Raw genomic sequence first — 20,453 nt, forward strand, 5'->3', positions numbered from 1 at the left:
CCAGCTTGCCTTCAGGCGTGAACGGTTTAAGCGGGTTCGCTCGCTGAGCTACCGCCCCTCCGAGGACCGAGCAGTCCCTAGAGCTCGTATACACGTGGACGGAATGGGACGCTGACGCTTACATCGAGTAGCACATGGTATATGTAGCCGTTGCGGAATTGCGGGTATGGTATTTGGTCATCCCGCCACAGGCTTTGGATCCCTTCGCTTGCGCAAAAGATGGACTAGGTTTACGCCATCCTTACCTGTTCTGAAGGAAACTCACTACCCAAAACTCACTGTTGCTCTAGTGTTGCAGGAGCAACTGTTGGTTGAAAGGAGCAACTGTTGCTCCAAACGCAAAGAACCAACAAAGCTGGACTACAGGCTCTCGACGACGGGCAACCGAGAGGTACAGTAAACCCATTCGCTGTCTTCTCGTTGCAGTGTGTAACTCCCTGGGTGACGGGCGGAAGGCATACCGATCGGGCGGCGATTGTTAATATAGAGGGATCTCCTTAAGAACCCCACAGTCTTCAAGGTAAGAACAATGGACGCAGCGGAGGACGGAGGAGTCAAATTATTTCAATAGGTGAGAAACTAATTGTGTTAGGATCGGTAATATCCTGGATTGATTTGGCACTTGCAGATGTTTTTAAACACACTCGTGTGCTATGAAGACCACGTAATAGAATACGAGTAAACTTGAAATAAAACCCCAGTGGACACGAGTAGTCGGTATTCTTTTGGTAGATTTTTGACAATTGCTGATGTTCAATTTAAGTGACGCAGAAAGGATTGGGTCAACAAAAACTTTACAAATATGCCTGCTAAAGTATAATGGAATGCCGTATGATCTAACGCCTTTTTATCATCGAACGCCATTTCAACAAATGCGTTTTCGTCGAACCCTGTTTCACCGAAGCACTGCCGTCGAATACCGCCCAGTTGAGCAATCGGAATCCTTGGTATAAGAAATAGCTTTTTTTTGACCACCGGGTGAATAGCAGTGTTGTAATAATGATTATAGTTTACAAACTTCGTTCCCAGAGTGAGAACGGCAGTGCCTGTGTTTCGTACGCCCTAACTCCTGCACGGGCTCCACATCTTCCCCTGTGCTTTGGCTGCGCGCGCTAGATGTGCACCTGATGCCGAAGCGCTGTCGCAGGTTGAAAAGTCCCGCTGCAGTTGGTATAACTGAAGCCTCTCCTGTTCTCCTTAACTTGTCAGTGGCTATAAGAATAGGAAACTTTATTTTTTGTGCCTTGTTTTAGTTTCGATATTCATTTTGTAGTCATTGACGACATCTACTGTCAATGTGGCCAATAAGATAGAGAAGCACATATTCGCCTGTATGTAAAACCGTGATCATCGGGTGCAAAGACGAACATATGGAACTTCAAGGGTGTTTCCCCGTTGTCAAAGAGAGGTATCTTGCTACAAGGACAGAGCCGTCCTAGAAGCAAATAACTGTCTATATGTCGCATAAAATAAAGTTTATCTCCCTTTTCTTCATGTTTTCTAATCGGCAGAATCGTGAACGAACCGGCTTCTTGACCTATATTTTGAGAAAAAAAAAAAACGTTTTTCCTTGGATTGAATGGAAGCAAAAGTAAACGTACTAATACAAACTTAAAAAGCGCAGTGGAAAATATCTGTACCCTATTTTTTGGAAATACCTTTCAGACGTGAACAAATGGGGGGACGAAGAGAGAACAAGGAGTACAGAGTAGAACAAGCGCACATCATAGCAGAAAACAATAAGTCGCATATCCACTCAACTATTGGTGAAAGAGCGACCAGGCTAGTAATTTTAATTTTGGAAATTGGACCAGTGTCATTTTAAGTTGTGAAACAAGTGTAAAACGTCTAGAACTACTGTAAAGCTTTAGCAGGCAATAAAGCGAAATTCATTAAAACGCAGTCAAGCGCTTTGTTGAAACGACGTTCAGTCAAGGTTCGAGATGTCCACTTATTCGATGAATTGGCGGTCGATGAAATGTCCGGTACCAGCATTATATGTCGATCGGCAGTGTGTAAATTTTGTCTGAACTCTTAGGTAATTGATAATACGTGATTGTATTAATTCACTCATATCAACGACATAAATATTAATAATGACAAGTGTGATAAAGAGGCCAACACACATTACCGAGTCAGTCTCCGATCTTTCGACGTCCGAACGTTCGAGGCCGAATCTTTTAGATACCCGGTGTAATAAATATAGAGCACAGCATTGTCTTGCCGACTCACTCACGCGCTCTCGCGCTAGTGAGATGTCACGCCCACGCCCCAAGGCTCGCTACTTTCTGGACGCTTGTTTTTTCATTTGTTAACAAAAGACGTTCGCCGATTGAATCTTTATTTTTTCTTTTACAGTTGTTGATTCTTTTCCATATATGACCTTCCTGGTGGAGGTGCGAGATACGAAGACGTCCATTGGTAAAACAACCAAGAAATAAGTCGACGAACCCAGAGATGTTTCCCCAGGGCCAGCCGACCAAGAACCCTGCAGCTACATTCTCCGTCGTTTTCCTCTCAGTCGTACCTCGCACGCCGACGCTCTTCCGCGACGAAGTTCGCGAAGACATTTACGACTGGCTACAGCAGTACGGACGGGTGGCACAGACGTACCAATGGACATCAGATCAAAGCGTCCAAAACATTACTTTTCACTGGATGGAACGGTCCGTCTTCAGTTCTAATATCAAGAAGCGTCAGTCATGTCCTGGGAACGTGCAAAGAGCAGCTACGCCGCTGCTTTGCGAGCCCGCAGCGTCGGAAATGCGTCAAAGAGCTACTCCAGATGAGAATTCAAGAGCCAAATGAAAGCGTTTTCAATTTCGTCGAAGGCGTCCTCCCACTATTCAAACGCGCATCCTCAAGAGACAGGAGCGAAGAAGCTCAACATTCTCCTGCGAGGAGTAAAGGAAAGCATCTTCGAGGGCCTCGCGCGAAACCCGCCCGAGATCGTCGAGGCATTCGTGACAGAGTTACACACATCGAGTAGGCCTTTAAAGTGCGAGCTGCCCACTACCAGCGACTGCCCAACCACCCTACACCCATGTGGCCTATAGCTTTGACGCCGGAACTGGCCTCCTTCCGGACATTGAAGAGATGATCCGCGTCGTCATCAGGGAAGAGCTCAGAAGATTGCTGCTTGCTGCCGATCGCCCGGCTTCCCTCTTCATCACCTAAGTAATATAAAATGAGGTCTAGCGAGCTGTTCAACTGAATTCTCAGATCATTGCAGTAACAGCACTTGAAGAAACGCCGCCTGTGACGTACGCCGCAATCGACAGGAGGCCACCAGTAGTGCCGCGTCAGTATTCGGCGCCGCCTTGACGGGACACCTCGACGCAAGAAAGCGATCGACGCCAAGACGACTCGGCGCAGTACGCCCGGCTGGAATCACCTGCACCGAGAGACACCGACATGTGGTAAACAGCCGACCGTCGGCCGCTATGCTGCCACTGCAGGGAAACCGACCACATCTACCGCCATTGCCCCTACCGACAAGTAGGGCTGCGCGGCTTTCGCTCGAAGGACGCACGCCCACGTTACGCTGAGCGACTGCGGTAAATTGACGAGTACCTTCGGCGACCTCAGTCTCCGCTGTCCCGGTCGCCGTCACCAGGACGTCCAGCGTCTCCAATGCACAGGCCCTACCGCGAGAGCTTCTCGCCCCTCGCCTCTCGTCTGGGAAACTAAGCGCGGCAAACCTTGCAGGTAGAGTGGCCGAAGACCAGCGACGCAACGAACCTCCACGAACGTTGAAGGGTGCCCATTCTCAAAACGCTAGGCAAAGGAACAACGATTCTGGAAAGATGCCAAACGATTTCAACGTCATCTTCGGCGGTCACGAAACATCGGTCCTTGTGCAGATCAACGTGGACTACTCCATTTTGCGTGGAAAGCTCTCACGCCGCCTAGGGAAAGTTGCGATGCCGTGGGCTGGCCCGCAAATATGAACCGCCGGAGGATACCTGATCACGCCCGTCGGAAGGTGCACTGCGCGAGTCGAATCCACAATGAGATGTGCCCCGTGAAACCGTTTGACGCTACAATAGCCTGTCCTGGCTCCGTAAGAAGCCAGAACGACGCCAGCCGCTGTCCGAATTATTGCGGACGACATGGACTTGACGCCGTCTTCAAGTGTTTTCGTACCCGTCGTGATTGAAACAACTACCAGCGCCGAAGTTTATGTCGAAGGCAACGTTCACTTGCTTCTAGAAAAAGGAATGGCCGTCGCAAGTGGCGCAACAAAACCACAGAATGGATGCAATATGAGTGTTTGTTCAAAAATGTGCACCATTGAAATCACTCTTAGAAGTATCTTACCACTTCCACAGCTCCACTCTCCTCCTTCACCTCAACCCCCGCCATTTTCTCTTTGTCTTGATAGAGGTTACGTTCCATATATTTTCCGTTCATCTGAAAAACACCAAACGCGAACTGAATGAGGTATGACAATTTTTTTAGAAACGTTATACTGTAAACAATTTAATTTTTACAAAGACCTATTTTTCGCGAATTTCACAAATCACTTACGATTCGCGAAACTAAATCCCACGAACAATTCCAGTAAAATGTAAACACATTGGAATCTACATTCAGACCCCACTGCGTCGCGAAACTTAGAACCCGCGAATTATTCCAAAACTTAAGGTTTGACGTAAATCGCGAAATATTGAGCCCGCGAATAAAAAAAAAAAACTCGTTTGCAGTATTTGCTAGTCACAACGAGCACACGAGAAATATTTATACTGAGATGAATCAGACTAACAGCTCATTTCTCGAAACGCGCTTTGTGTAAATGCGTTTCGTGGACAACTTTTCATGGACATACATTTCATGGACACACGGTTCGTCAACGGTGTACGTTTCTTGGGCTCGTGCCCCTGCCACGTTTCGTTGACAACGCATATCTTTACTAAGCCGCTAAAAGCTAGCTCGCGATTCCCTAAGGTTAGCTTAACGAAACCATTCCCCCCTCCCCCCTGTAATCCAATTGAGACGCGAAATGTTTGTTACAAAAATAGCAGGGTTCTGTGCGACGAAACATCTCAGGTTTCCCGATGAAACGAACACGAGAAGCCTTTCGATCAAACGTCGCATGTCGACGAAACGATCTGTAGATGAAACGTCAGCCGACGAACTGAATGCCACCAGGCAAAAATTTAGATCCGGATCCGCGGATATCCGCATCTGCAGCACTTGACATCCGCATACGATCAGGAATCCGCCAAAATGTGTCTAATTTTTATCCGCATCCGCTCGTTTACTGCGGATATCCGCGGATATCTGCGAGTAATCCGCGGATATGCAGGGCTGAGTGCGTATGCTGGGCAAAACAGCCAACACACAGTCAAATAAACAAAATATCACACATACTTATTCATTTGAGGTAAGTAACACATATCCGTCATGAACAATCTTAAACTGTTCAGGTGCATATTTAATCTGGAACATATACCGCCTTCTAGGCGGTCCACGGCTTGAAATATTAAAATTTGGCGTATTTTGTGTTAAAATAGATATGTTGCGGTGACACTCAATCACCGTTCATTCCTCAACTGAAAATAGATTCACAAAATATAGCTTTCGGTCACGGCACAAATCTTTTCTCGCAGATCCCCCCCCCCCCCAATGCACTGAATTTCTGAAACGCACAAAAAATAAAATAGTAACGTATATTTAACGCCTCATATGCACATGACAATTTTGTTTTTGCAATAATTCATGTTATACATTTTTTTTTTTAATTTGTCATGTCATTCCCTCTACTCTTAACAACATCAAATTGGCAACAAAAGGTGACATTTGTTTATTGAAATACAGTATGACTGTACGCTAAACGATCAGTTGTCACTGTTCATAATAATTTTTGATCTCCAACATTTTGGTTATCATTTATTGGAGACTTTAGAGTAATCTACGCCACATAGCAGTAATGCCGAGCAGCTCTAAGAGAACGCTTTTTTTTATCTGTCGTCTGCTTTCGCTGATGGCTTGTCTAAGCAGCATAGCTTTACGCGCTTGTTTACTAAAATAAATTAAATATTCGCGCATCATCGGTGCCGGAATAACACAATTGATGAACAAGGACGTGAAAACATTTTAGCGGGGTGTAAATTTCCTCATCCGCGAGGTCAAAAACAACTGGATCACGCAAGACGTGTTCTCTAACTAAACTTGTATTGAGACCCACAAACTGAAGTGTTAATAACTTAAAGATTGTCGGAAAACTAAGCACAGAAAAAGAACATACATGAATGTTTCAAAACCGTCTGTTTCAGTACTTTTGTTATATTAAAACAATTTTAGAACCCTATGCATTTAAAACATCAGTCAATTCGAACGAATGTCACAACAAAGGACACCAAATTGAATTACGATGGCGTTGGTGATGGGCGCATAAAGCTATTCCCCCTGCCACCAGATACTAATTTACATGAAGATATAAGTTTCGCGAAAACCTTCTACTCGAAACAATTTGCTCTTGCTCACGAGTCACGCAAAAGTCAATAATGTGAATGAAATGTTGCTGCATAATTCAGTATCAATTACTATTAACAGAAACACGCACACATATTTCTAGGTATTTCGTGTAGTTCCTCTAAGGCTAGTACTTATTTTAAAATTAGAATGAGCTATAAATCGAAACGCATGCCTCCCTAAACAATTCTATCCCACGCCGTCGCCGACATTAGTTGATGAAGTGTAAGTCCGTTTGTATTTCGCCTTCTCTTGAGAATTCTCGATATGTCTGCCACAATCATGCTTTCCCTAGTTAGCGCAAGAGGACGTTCCTGCACAATTGTAATTTTGCTGACTTTGTACAACTGGGGCACGGCGACCTGATCGCGACCAGCACCAACTCCCCGGTCCTTTATATTAGAAGGGACATTAAGATAAAACTTCATAACTTTTTTTTTGTCTTAAATGGCAGGGGAAATGGGGTATGGGCTTGAGACGGTGGTCACAAGTAGTCTGAAAATCATGTGAACTTAGCTACTACAGTTTAGCAGCTTATTGAGGTCATTCATTGTCTTCAAACGCGAAACTGAGGACAACGTTCGAAGCACATCGGACATTGCCAATGCTAATCCTTATCCTCACTTTGACGACCTTTCCAGAATGATTTTTAGTTTTATTTACAGTAGCTTGTAACTCTTCAAAGCGGCCTGGTGACTTTCAGTATCATCCACCTCGCTAAGGTGAAGACACCGAAAATAAACCGGAAATTTATCTTTGACCGAATGCGCGAGTCGAGCTGGCGAGAAGAAAAATTTCTGTTCTTTTATTGTGTCACTCTCACGCACTTACAAATTCCACGCCGGAGCGCAAACAATCTAAGTGTTTCGCGGGCAGAAAAATGAAAATGACATATTTTCATCCGTCATTTCGCTGACAAGCGCGCCTACTGTTAAACAACGAAGTCGATGCCAGAGATGGTTCACTGGTATATGAGTCTAATATTGTAAAACACCGAACTGTTTTTGTTGGCGCCAAGTATTGTCATGAAAGGTTTAACTGCTATAGATGAAATGTGGTTTAAAAAAAGGATAATTTATGTCACAACGGATAAAGTAATACTATACCAAACAAAATATTTAACCGATTAAATTTTGTAAGAGCCAATTTTGAAGAAACAAATGTCTCAAAAGTTTGTTAGACAAAAGTGAATTAAACCTTACTTCTCGTGATTTTTTCTATCTGATTTGTCATCGCAAAGTACAAATTTTTATTTCAATAGACGCGAAAGTTTTTTTGTCGTTTTAATAACATTATGTCAAATAAGAAACACCAATCTATTGTTAAGTATGTGAAGCGTGCATTCCCTAAAGTTTTTCAGCGCTTGAATCGCAATATGGAAGCTGAAGAACGGGGCGTATGTTGATTATGTGTTTTCCCGTATGAATGTAACATTTTTTTTTTAAAGTTTAATATGTTCATACTTGATGTAAAGTTTTATAGCGTTTGTATCTTGTACTAAAATGGAGAATATAACTTTTCTTAAGAAAATGGAATTCCTTTTATACAATAATAAGGAATGGGCACTCTACGCGAACATAAATTTCCTTACTGCCTTCCGAAAAGAAACGCATTCGAGGTTATAAAATGAAATGTATGGTGTAAAACCTAAGCAAAATAATATTGCGAAACCAAGAAAACAATTTTCTTTATGTATATGGTTGCACATTCCCGCGGATCAGCAAAGAACTTGAGCATTCTCAAGTTGCACAACATGTACAAAGAAACCCAGAGTGCGCTGTTGGTCCTCATAGTGCAGCCCAATGTACTCAGAAATTACGGTTGCATGATCAAAGTTGAACAAAATGCTTTCCGACAAACGTTTTGGCGCCTGCAAAGTTCCTTCTGGTATGCACAGCAGGCCGTAATTGATTTAAATTATGCCATAAATATTTCGTTTTATTATCGTGATATGGGATGCACCCGAATTATAGATGATTTAATTAATGCATGTAGCAATCTGTCATTTATGATAAAGATTTATGTGGTACGCCTTCATAAAAATGCTTCATTTTGTAAAAGCCTGCCTATTCCGGCAATTAACTTGCACCTGAAATCTATTTGAAAGGAATCTCGTCAAGTACAAGTATTTAAATAAAACGGAACTAATAAACTTAGGGACGGAAAGGCCAGCACTTCTTTAGACTTTCAACACAATAGCTTTTTGTATTAAAATTCGAAAAGTGTGCTTTTCTTTTTTTTTCCTAAGTTTATTCCTTCAGTTTTTTTTAACTTCACCAAAGCGCTCACGTCGAACTAAAGAACCCCGAGAGCTTACTGGCCAGTGTACGCGTCCTTTAAATAACGAGTAATGGTGGTCACTAGGTCACGCATTATTGGATGATCAGTTTCTGATTAAACATAGCAATAACTCATGAAATTAGATGTCAAATTTCAGAATTTAGTGTAAAGTGACTAAAGATGTAAAGCAAGTGTTTAAATTTTTAGTATGAAAATTGGGCACATTTCTTGTAGGGGATGCCATTTATACCTACGTGTTTGCTGGGCTCTTCTGGCTGCTCTTGTTTCAATCAAAAGTTCTAAAAATCGCTCCCAACAGTAGAATCAAGTGACTGTAAGCCTTAAACCTTTTGCATCTGGACTCAAAATCTGGCGCTACATTTGGGCGAAGACCGGGCGCTCATAAATGCGGAGTTTATTTTTTGAGTGAAAACAAAAAAAACAGGGTTTTCGTTTGCATTGAGACAATCTGCTTTTCTTTCCTCAGTACGTTTTTGATTTGTAAGAACCTCTAGGGATTAAGTTGCATATGTCGCCTCTGCTTAGTTTCACCTTATTTTCTACACATAATAAACGTGGCCGCGATGTGATTGTATATTTGAAATAAGTAAGCATTATTTTAGCTAAGTATTTTGTGCATATAGCGTCAATTTCGTACGCTATTCGAACGTCCATGGCAGTCAGTAGGAAAATAAAATTCTACAGCACAAAAGTAACTGACACTACCGCCGTGTTTGCTATTTGTTTCATGTTTTAGCACATCCGACTTGAGCTCTAAAAAAATACACATAACACTTCTTGCGAAACTACGTTCGCGTACCTCCATTCAGGTTTGTATACATTTGAAATTTGAATTTTGCGAGGAGCGCCAAATGACTATGAGGAAACAGCTTGAAACTGAACACTTACAGGCCAAATGTGTTAGTGCTTAATGACACAATATCTACAAAAAATCTACCGCAAGTACTGGCGTACTCGGGTATCAAAAAAGACTTCCGTACGTAATTCTTAACTACTGTTTTCTTGGTATCTAAATACATCTAGTGACACGCGTTCCTTCTAGTTACACAAGCGATGCATTGATCAAAATTACGGGTGCCTTGTCGAAGATAACCCTGATTCTGAATCATTCACTGTATGCTACACATCACAAACTTAGGTACGTCAAGCATTTTTCTCATCTCTTAGAGCTGATGTAGACGAACATTATAATTACAGTAATATGTTTTATGGCATGCATTCAATGTTTCTTTCTGAAGTACAATTATGGAAAGAATGTGGACACTGTTATAAATGGTAATGAGATATTTAACCCTCGTAGCGCAGTCCTGTTTGAAACTTTTATTTTTAGCCAATCATTTAGGGCTCTACAGCCAAGAGATCTCAAAGTTGAAGTGGTACTAAACATGATAAATATTCTCGTGATTCTGAGAATTCTGGTGCCAAACCGCCTAAAAGTGCCCGAATCGGACCATACTGCCTGGTTAATTCAGTTGTTCACTTGCATCTTTCATCCTCAATCACCGAACAGAAACGACATTTAGGCTGCATTGCTTGCGGTTTTGTTTTCATCCGGCTGATTTGGCCTTTGCATACTACATTATCGCTCCTAAGGTAAAGCAGTGAAAAATAAATTTTTGGCTTTCCGCCGCCAAGTGAGGGCCCATGTAAAATACCTTAGCCCTGTCTGACCTCTTGGAGCGGAACACTTTTCGGCCCAAGTTAGTCTCTTTGATATGCCAAACTTGAGTAAAGCTAGCTTTTCCCTTCCACGCTATTTTGGAAAGCGGACCGGGATGGAAAAAAAATGTCCAAAAACTAATTCATGAGGGAATCCACAAGAATGTTTTTAGAGCTATATTTACTACTCCAAAGAAATATGTTGTTGGCGCCAGCGGGAGCCCGCGGAAAAGTGGCCGCTACTGTCACGTGACTGGACACTTTAGTCACGTGGTGCCTGTGCTCTTTCGACAGCTCCATATGGGCTCTCAAAGTTGCTCATTACTCTTCGTTTCAAGTGCAACAAAAGAACGAAGATTAATCAAAATAACTTTTTAATGCACATACGAAGCTACCAGAAGAGCGCAAGCACCGCGTGATAGACCTGTGCGCAGGTCAGAAATTAACCGTGGTAATTAGGGGTGTCGCGAACTTTTGTCGAACCAGATTTTTTGGTCGAACTTTCGGGGTTCTACTGGGTCGAACCGGTTCGACAAACCTTCGACCTTTTCACCATATTCGACCGGTTCGACTTTGTGGACAGTGTGGCCAGATCTTGATACAAGCATGTCTAGGTTTGGAGAATGTTTTTTTATGCAAAGGGTTATTTTATTGTGTGAACAGCTGCAATTAAAACAAACTAATTCTATTCACTGAAGAAGTTAATGAATTAAATTTTAGTACTGTATTCACTGAAATAGCCGATCAGCGCTGCACTTAATTCATCTCTTAGCCATTACCATCCAATCCGAAGCCAACTGGCCAGCCTGTCGCGCATGCGCACACAAGTCGAACCTCAATACAAGGTTCGACGAACTTTCCACTAAAAGTTCGAAAAAGTCGAACCTGGTCGACCTCGAACCGCGGCCGGTTCGCGACACCCCTAGTGGTAATGCGCCGCAGTGTTCTCTACCGGTGACGGCATGGACAGACGCGGTCAGCCGGCCCTTGACACCCAAAGGGTAGGGGCGGCGGCGGTGTTCTGGTGATTTCAGCGGCGGCGCTGAACGACTCCGGCGTAAAGCAGGGAGGGAACACATGACGGGTGCAAAAGGGCGTCGCGCGGCAGCAAGCGGCAGCTTCTATTGCAACCGGTGCCGGCGTCGCTACGTCACTTTGACGTGCGCACCTTGCGGCGCAGTGCCGCTCCAATCTGGTCGGCCAGATGTTTGCGCGCGGTGTGCCTAGCGGCGAGCGGCGGAGAAGCAAATATGGCGATCGTTTGTTTGACCGGTTCGGTTGGGGTTTGGGCTGTGTGCGTCCCAAACGTTCTCTGAGAATGGTCGAGTCGTCTGCGAAGTTATTTGAACTCCCAGGAGTGGCACGGAAGGTGTTGTGAAATCACCATCTGAACTAGCAACAGGCGGGTCTCCACGAACAACAACGACAGTGCCGAGAAGCGGCGGTTTGACTCCGAGCGAGATTGGTTTGGTTTTGGTGGTTTGAGTTGAAGGTGGGGAATCTGTTTGCCGGAATGTTACTGCCACAGCCGATGAAGGAGTTAACACGAGGGCTGTAGAAAGGATGGCGAGACGGTGCACTTTGTACAGGAAAGACCTTTGACGTCGTCAGGTTTGTCGAGCCAAACATTCGATGCCGCCGGGAGACGAAGAAACGTGTTGTGTGTTTCGGAATATCTCTGCTAGGTTAGTACTTTGAACTGCGTTGGTAGGCATTTCTTTCATGCATAAGGTTTTTATGGCGCTCGGGGAGAACGCTTTGTAACTGGTCATTTCAATGGCACAGTCATAACACCTAGTAATTATTCTATTCGGTGTGCCTTCCTTGGCATAAACTCGATGAAGCTTCTCCATGTACTTTCGAACGAAAGTGCCAAGACTCTCATGAAAACTGGTCGCGTCTCATACAAGCGATTGGCGCCAGCCTTTCACGTTCTATCTGGGCCTCTTCGGACCCCTGAATTCCTTCCTAGCGGCGTTCTGGGGTTCGTATACGTTCTGCGGTACGTTTTCTTCAGGACTGACACGCCGTGCGCCCCCAGCTGTCTCAGCGATGTTAGACACGTTGAATATCAATGTTAAAATGAATGTTTCTACAGTCGACACAATTATTCATTGGAACTTTTTCCATTTTTAATTTTTTATGTTACGTTTATGGGGTTGAAAAACAAAAAAGCAAACACGTCGTTGGTATTGGTGTGAACATACGTTTTGCGGTAATGCTTTCTTCGACATAATGATATAATGCTAGAACAAGGCCGTTTGTTCCGGTGTTATTTGTATTATTTTTAGTCTGAGTACTTTAATTTACGCGTTGGGTATAAATATTGCGTTTCAAATTGAGGTACTGCCGGTCACTCTACGATCGGTGCCAATGGTGGCCCAGCAACTATGTACCGATCGCGCGACGGGCTTTTGCGTGCATGTGTCTTGGATACACTGATATCGCCGTGTATCGCATCGCCAGGTGGTACGTAATGCGTAGAGCCGCCCTGCGTCCAGTTTCACCGCTCATCTGTTCCATGTTTAAGGCAGGGGACACATTAGCGACGAAAACGGGCGCCGCGCTGCAACATCATAGCAACATAGCAACCGGTGATGGCGTCTCTACGTCACTTCCGCGCGGTGCCGTGTCCCTCGGATATTCGCAACTCCAGCGCGCCGCGCGCCCTTTCGCGGACGAACGGAGAACCAGAGGAGCGGGGACGGCGGCGGCGGCGGCGGCGCGGAAACGGTGGCAGGGACTGTCGGCCTTGATGCGTGAAGCCGTTTTAACGAAAAATGTGAACGCGTTAAAAAAGGAACTCTTGTGCTCCGACTTGCAACAGCCTTCCACGAAGGACCGGGATGTCTAATTTTATTAGGGACTTTTCGTGTATCGCATACGCTGCGGATTTCTGGTCTTGTGCATGGCCGCCAGCTAAATCTGTACTCAACGTGACGAAAAACCCTCCCACTAATAATGAAGAACTCTATAGTACGGTCTACGGAAAGTCTATTCTTTGCCACAAGTAGGAGAAAACTCGTCGCGCAACGGTATGTCGAGCAATACAAATCGGGAAAGGGTTCGCGTTTTAAGGCCGTTACAAGGAACATGACCATTTATTCCAGGCACTTCAAAAAGACAGAATACCCGTACTTGCTTTCAGGTGATTACAAAGCAAATAAAGAAAGGCTAGAAGCATATTAAGCGGTTCTGTGTTTCGCAGCCGTTTGTGACGAGAGCTCAGAACGTGCAGATTTGGCCAGAGGGACCGAAATGCTGCAAATAACGCGGTGCAAAAAATGTACGGTACATTAAAATATTTATTTTTGATAAAGCGATAAATGAAACCCCTAAACACGCCGGCTAAGTTAATAGGCAGCTTTCGCAGAGCGTACGACACCCCCAAACTTCGTTTGGACGTACAGCGCACTGACGTTCAACCAGTGCTACCAACTTTCACGAGCGACTTGTTAGCCGAGTTGTGCAACTTTTTAAAATAATCCAAGTAAGTGTGAATGACTGTAAAAAAAATAATAATAATCGGGGTTTTCTTGGCCCTACTGCAAAACCTCGTTTTTTTTCGTTACTCTTTGATGCGTACTTAAGCTGTTTAATATCTTATAATGCACAGTCATCAAGCCTCTGGTAAAAGTTGGGGCCGTCAGTTTGACGTCGATGGACTGCGCGGCGAACTGAAGTTTTGGAGTGTCGTATATGTACCAAGGGGTGTAAGGACTACTACATTTTTTTTAGAATGATAAGCACGGCAACGCTCGTGGCGCGCACTGAAAATTGTACTTCAAAGGCACACGCGAGCTTGCGGTTGTCATCTACACCGCACGGTAGCCTGCGGTAAAAAAACTTTCTATCAATAACCATAGAGCAGTTTGATTACGTGTTGCAATACACTAACACCGAGACGGCAAGCAGCGAGTTGTGAGCCTGTGACGCGAAGACACCAATACTGTGAACGCTGCTCTTCCGAAGCTTGACAGTCAGCGTTCCCGGCTCTTTTTTGAGAGAACTAATGGCCAGGCAAAGCCGGAAACATATCTTCATCGCCCTCAAAAATATTCTGCCACAAACAGTAACCTGGCCGGTACCTAAAACGCGCTCGCTCACCCCAATGCTTCGCCTTTTGAGGTTTCTGCAACTCTTAAATAACAGCATGCTCGTTTTCCTAACGTGCATCAGCATCTACGTCACCTGTAATATGATCCCTTCATAACCGCTTCGCATTTGTAGACCAATGAATAATTTTGAGCGCGCTGAACAGCGTCAGCGCGAGCAGGCGCGCGGGATATCCTGGTGAATCTATGACCGTCTCTTCCGCCATCTTGGAACTACCGCCCCGCCACCTATAGGGCGTTGGAGTTGCGAATAGTCGATAGAGATAAAGCTGCTCGGTGCGCGTGCGGTGCGCCTTTGCGGCGACCGGCGAGTGGTTCCCTGCGCCCAGTTTCACAGCGCATGTGTTCCATGCTGAACTTGTGGCGGCGTTGGCGCAGCGCGGTGGCGCACAGGTCTACGACGTGACTGGTGGCGGCTTTCGCGGGCGCAAACTACAAATTCGATTCGCTCCTTCAATATAGCTCTAAACATTTTGTTTGTTCGTTGTAAATTAATTTATTACATCGTATCCCTATCTAGGCTGTGTAATTTGTTTATATATCTTTGCTGATGTTTTAAACACAAAGCATACAATTCAGCATGCGTCTTCTTAAGTGCAGTGGGTGACTTAAGCGCTCCACGTGGAGTGCATCGCCTCCAAAATGCGGTAATGTTTTTTAGTTTTTTTATATTTTTAAATCATGCAGGTAAGATTCACGGCTCTATTTGAATAGTAAGGCATGTTTAAAATGTAATGCTTACCGGAGTTACAACTGGCTCCTTGCCTCTGAGGTCTGTTAGAACCAAGTTTTCGGAGAGTATTGAACATTTTTCCAAGTTAAGTGTTAAGCCCTCTTTGATGTGGATCACTTTTGCACTCGAAAGGCCTCTGCTTTCAAGAAGCTTTGGATAAGCAACTTCGAAGTTTTGGGATTCACCTGTAAAAACATCAATGAAGCTGAACTTAATAGCAAAATACAAAACCTCTTTACCGTCCTACAAGAGTCGTGGCAGAAATATTCGCTCTAATCTGTATCATACATGGCATTGGGGTCACTTCGGGCCGTCATGATATGTTGCAGGGAACACTTCCGGATCGAATATTGTTTGCATGTTTTTAGAAGGAAACATCACCGCTGGTGTGTTCCACAATTAAATTTTTTTTTTTGCTGTACTTTGCGCGTTCACTGGCTTCTTGAAGTACTGTTATGCTTAGCAATTGTCTGAACAATTTTACTGTGGAAGATCTCCATGAAATAAAAGATGCCGCGGCCGTCGACTGAAAACGGTCTCTAACGCGCGCTACGATTTCAGGCTCAGTGTTATACTACGTATCATCGCTTAATTTTAAAATCAAAACGCACACATCCGAATCCTCTGGACAGCGGAGAAGCCTGATGGAACGAATGACAGTAGAGTTTTTATTCAATTAAATATTGACTGAAATAATAATTTATATGCGACACTTTCGGACATTCGGACGTCGAATAATATGACTATATATTATAGCTTGAATCCAGACTTCCGTGATACAGGCCAAATTGGTACTGCATAAATTATTTATTGACTAGAATGATAGTTTTTATTTCTTTTTTTTTTGTATCTCAGAGCAGCATCATTTGCTAACGTTTAACGTTAATTTTCGGGTATATATGCGCCTTTGAACACATGGTTTACGTAATATTTCTGAACAAACTCCATAAAAAAAACACGGACGAACTAAGGAAGCAACGTTAATTTTGGGAGCTGGTGTCCGCGACGTAGGAACTGAACCCCAGGTTGAATTCCAAATCAATTTTATACACGTCAATCTTGAAGTTAGAGAACAAGATTTTTTTTTTCTTTTCAACACGCAATAAAGTGCATCGTCGTGACACGATTAAAGCTAGAGCTGAAACATAGCATAGATGCACTGATACCATCCTTTCAATTTTAGCAATCGCCCACGTCGTCAAACGCAACAACGATTGTATTGTATTGTATTGCATTTTTATTGCACTTTTATTGTACAGTGCCGCCTGGTGTGCAGGTATTCAGGGAAAGGCAGTGTGCCCATAAACGTTTAGTGCCCCTGACACCGACCGAGTGGCGCTACAAATTAAGACTAAAAAAAAAAAAAAGATCAAGTGTGTCCGCAAAAAAAAAAAAAAACACACAGACACAAAAAACAACTCTTTGAACAAATAGGATATACCTCCAGGAGTGCCGCGTGATCGTAACAAATCGGACGCGCCGCTAGTTTTCTTACCCTATTGCCTGGGTTCTAGAATCTAAAAAAGAGCCTTTTAACGTCTGCGTCTGCATCTGTCTCTACTTTAATATCATTCACAGGATGGTCGTGGTAGATTGACGTTGTCATAATCGCGCTATCTCCACTAGTCGTCGAAAACACGTCATATAATGTTTTGCGCGGAACGAGCGGCGTAATCGTGCACACTGCGACGGCTTTGTCCCAAACACGAAACTTTACTCGTCCTCGAAAACGCACCGCTCGACTTATCCCGGCCACTATCGAGCACGAGTGGCCACAGTCCTTCATACCATCCTTCAACCACGTCCGACAGGCGGAGCTTACTTCCGCTGTGGTCAGTTCGAAGGCTCACGGTGATGCCGCGCTGTGGACGAAGCGATGTTGTGCTCTCACGCGCTCTCCCGTAGGGGCTGATTTATGGGTCTGGCCTGGAGCGGGGGGTGGGGGGGGGGGGGGGGGGTGGGGGTGGGAAGGGATATGTATTCGGCTGAAGGAGGGGGGGGAAGGAGGAGGACTCTGTTGCGATATGACGTTACGGTCGAAACGTTGCCCAGATTTATTTTGTTGACGCAATATTTGCTATATCACCAAAAACTTAACTTTTGGCTGCTGTATATCAATGATTTTATTAAACCAAAGTCGAACCTGGGGACCTTAGGGGGGGGGGGGGGGGGTAGGAGGGTGCTCGTCCCCCCCCCCCCCCCTAGTCTCCCTAAGGTCAGCGTGTAACCTTCTGCAGTGTACTGGAGGTACGAGTCTTGCCCCTACTGTTTTTAGGCTAAATTTTACCTAAAGCTTCCCTTCATACAGGTCTGCACGTCCACGTCTGTACTAAGATAGCATTGCATTTTTAATTTGCTTGTTGGTTTGCCAATTTTTACCGAATAACGGGTGAAAATTAATTGATGTCGAAGCATTCAACCATCGATCGTTGAGTTAATAATCAATTGCCCAGCCCTAATAATATATCAGATAAATGCGCAGCATACATATAAAACATCCACTATTTGTAAGAGTCCATGATTAATAGATATATAAGTTTGTCGCGGCTGGAAAAACACCTGCAACTCGCATTGCTTCTCTGAACCTTTTAAGTGGGCATGAAGGGTGCTATCAATTAGCCATTGCTTTCCGGGTGGAACCAGTTAATCAGAGGAAGGGACAAGTGGATGAGAAAAAACTTCCGACCGCTGGACTACCAATTATTTTATGAATCCTTCTCTTCTTCTAACGTTGTTCCTTTCTTCTGCCCTTTCTTAACCCTTTCCTTTTCCCTTCCACTTACATCCACTGATGAAGTAGGTTGGTGTCCTCCATAAAGTTTTTTTTTTCTATGTTGCAGGGTCAATGAAGGGAACTCGGGCAATGATCTTGTTTTCCTTTTATAGCAAGGGCCTGCAAGATCTCGCGTGCAATCTGGTTTCTGTCCAAAGATATGAACTTGTTCGAGCTTTGCAATTGCATGATCGACAATGGACAGCTAGGTGCCTCGGTTCGGTCAGGGTTTTAAGGTTGGCTGCTTATTCTTGTGCTTGGTGGTTTGTATATCACGCCGATTGACGGATACAGCAGCTCCTGTATGTCACAGCTATGTTGTAAATAGCCCCCTTTTTGTACGGAACATAGCTTGTTTTTGTCTGGTGCCGCATGGATCTTTCTTATTGGTCTGTGCTTGGTTTATCTTCCTGCACGTTGAATAAGCTTAATTGGGTCTGTAAGTTACACGTAAGTCGCATATTTTATCGGCTCGCGAACTTTTTATTAGTTTAATTGGCGACCCCATGCACATGCAGGATCACCTCGAAGAGTTTTTTTTTTAAATTTCGTTTGTGTATATTTATTTTAATCATCTGTTGTCTTGTCTGGGCTGAAGATTTCCCTGCATACGGAAACCAGTATTGGTCTTTGATACCCGGCTTTGTGAAGCCTAGCAATGTGTTTCTCAAGGCTTTGATTGGCTTGTTGTGGACAGGTTTTTTTTAGTCTTCCTGCTTTAAAACTGTGATGGCCACTCCTTCCTTGAGACCTTACTATCCTCAGCTGAGTCCACCCGAAATAAATAACCGACTAGCTTAGCCCATTCCCCTTGTAAGTATTGCTGTAGGTAACACACAGAGAATTTCGACATTTTTCGGTCTTCGTCGCACAAATGTAGTAGCTATATTTTCTCTTTCAAATTATTTGGCGAATAGTCCCCAGTCTTGACAAAGTAATAGTTGAAGCATTAAAGTGATTATTCTGGTAACTGATGTGAAATCAGCAGTTATTGAAAAAAACTTGAGAGCTCACAAACGAGTACTGTATGTGATTTTCTTTATTTTCTCCTCATATACAGCAACCAAAAACATTGGTTTAAACAAATGTGCATATTTAAGACATCAAGATTTCATGTTGGAGATTTTATAACTTCGCGCATTCAAGAAATGTGCCGACGCAGGTGCAAATAAAACCCGATACATTGCATCAATATAAAAGTTGTGTGATTTTAATGCCAAAGTATTCATTTGGAAAGAGCCATGCGGAGTAGAATAATGCGGTCTGTACAGGTACGTTATACGGCCAGAGGGACATAATATAATGTGATAGTCGTCGAGACAAAGTAAATTATTTGACGCAAATTTGGTGATTAGCTCCTGAATTAGTGAGAAAAAAAAAATATATCGCTTCAATTAGAAAACTTCTAGCCGTTATCTATAACCACCGAATCATTTAGGTTTAGAAAGATTTGAAGCATTGGTAAGCCAGTGGGTGCTCTGAAATTTCCACTCGTACAACAGGCGCAACGCGGGCAGTCCGAAGACGCAGATGGAAAAATTCCCATCATTGTTTTCGGATAGTCGGATTTGCGCCTGATGAACAAGTCGTAATTTTAACGTACCCAGGAATTTAACAAGTGCTTCAAATCTTTCTAATGTTTATTAAATTACTAGAAGATGACGCTCAGCAAGTTTTCTTATCTGAAAACTTATATTTATGCACACTAATTAAAAAGTTAATCAACTAATATTAGGAAATTATTCGACTTATTGTGACAATTCGCCCCGTACATTATCTAATTCTGGCCGTACAATTCACCTGCGCAAACCGCATTATTCTACTTTCGCGGCTTTTTTTGAATAGAAAATTAGACAAATAAAAACATCACGAAATTACACACAAGGACAAGTAGAATAAAAAAAAGAAAAAAAAAACAGAGCGCTGACATGCGGCTGTCGTTTACTTTCATAACAAAATAGACTGCGAAGAAAGAAAAGAAAAAAAACTATATAGAACATTTTTACATCACAGTCAAAGTCACAGTCGCAGTCATGGTCGCGACCTATGTTATATAGATCTCGACCATGAGTGCGAATAACCGCGACCATGACCATGACAGGCCACAGTAACAGTTGTGATCAGATAATCGTGTCAGTCTGATTAATAGGAAATAAATCACAATCAGACAAGGTAATTCATCCTACACTGGCACAAACATCAGGTACATAAGTTCTAATAAAAAGACATCATGAAATTATTTAGCGGTCTCATTGGGATGTTTGGCAAGTATTTGAATATTATTTAACCAAGCCGTACAGCCACATCAATTACCACGTACAGCGAGATGCACCTATGCTCCGCTCAGTAAAGAGAGTGCTCACGAGACCGGGCGTTTACACGTCTGCCCGTCTGG

At 43.6% G+C, this 20,453-nt stretch overlaps 1 pseudogene; it reads right to left on the reverse strand.

Moving 5' to 3' along the window:
* The window catches only part of LOC115331065, a 118,066-nt pseudogene that overhangs the window by 90,385 nt on the left and 7,228 nt on the right, over nt 1–20,453 (reverse strand).

The sequence above is a fragment of the Ixodes scapularis genome, unplaced genomic scaffold, assembly GCF_016920785.2.
Source record: "Ixodes scapularis isolate PalLabHiFi unplaced genomic scaffold, ASM1692078v2 PGA_scaffold4__175_contigs__length_147842914, whole genome shotgun sequence".
NCBI classification, from domain to species: domain Eukaryota; kingdom Metazoa; phylum Arthropoda; class Arachnida; order Ixodida; family Ixodidae; genus Ixodes; species Ixodes scapularis.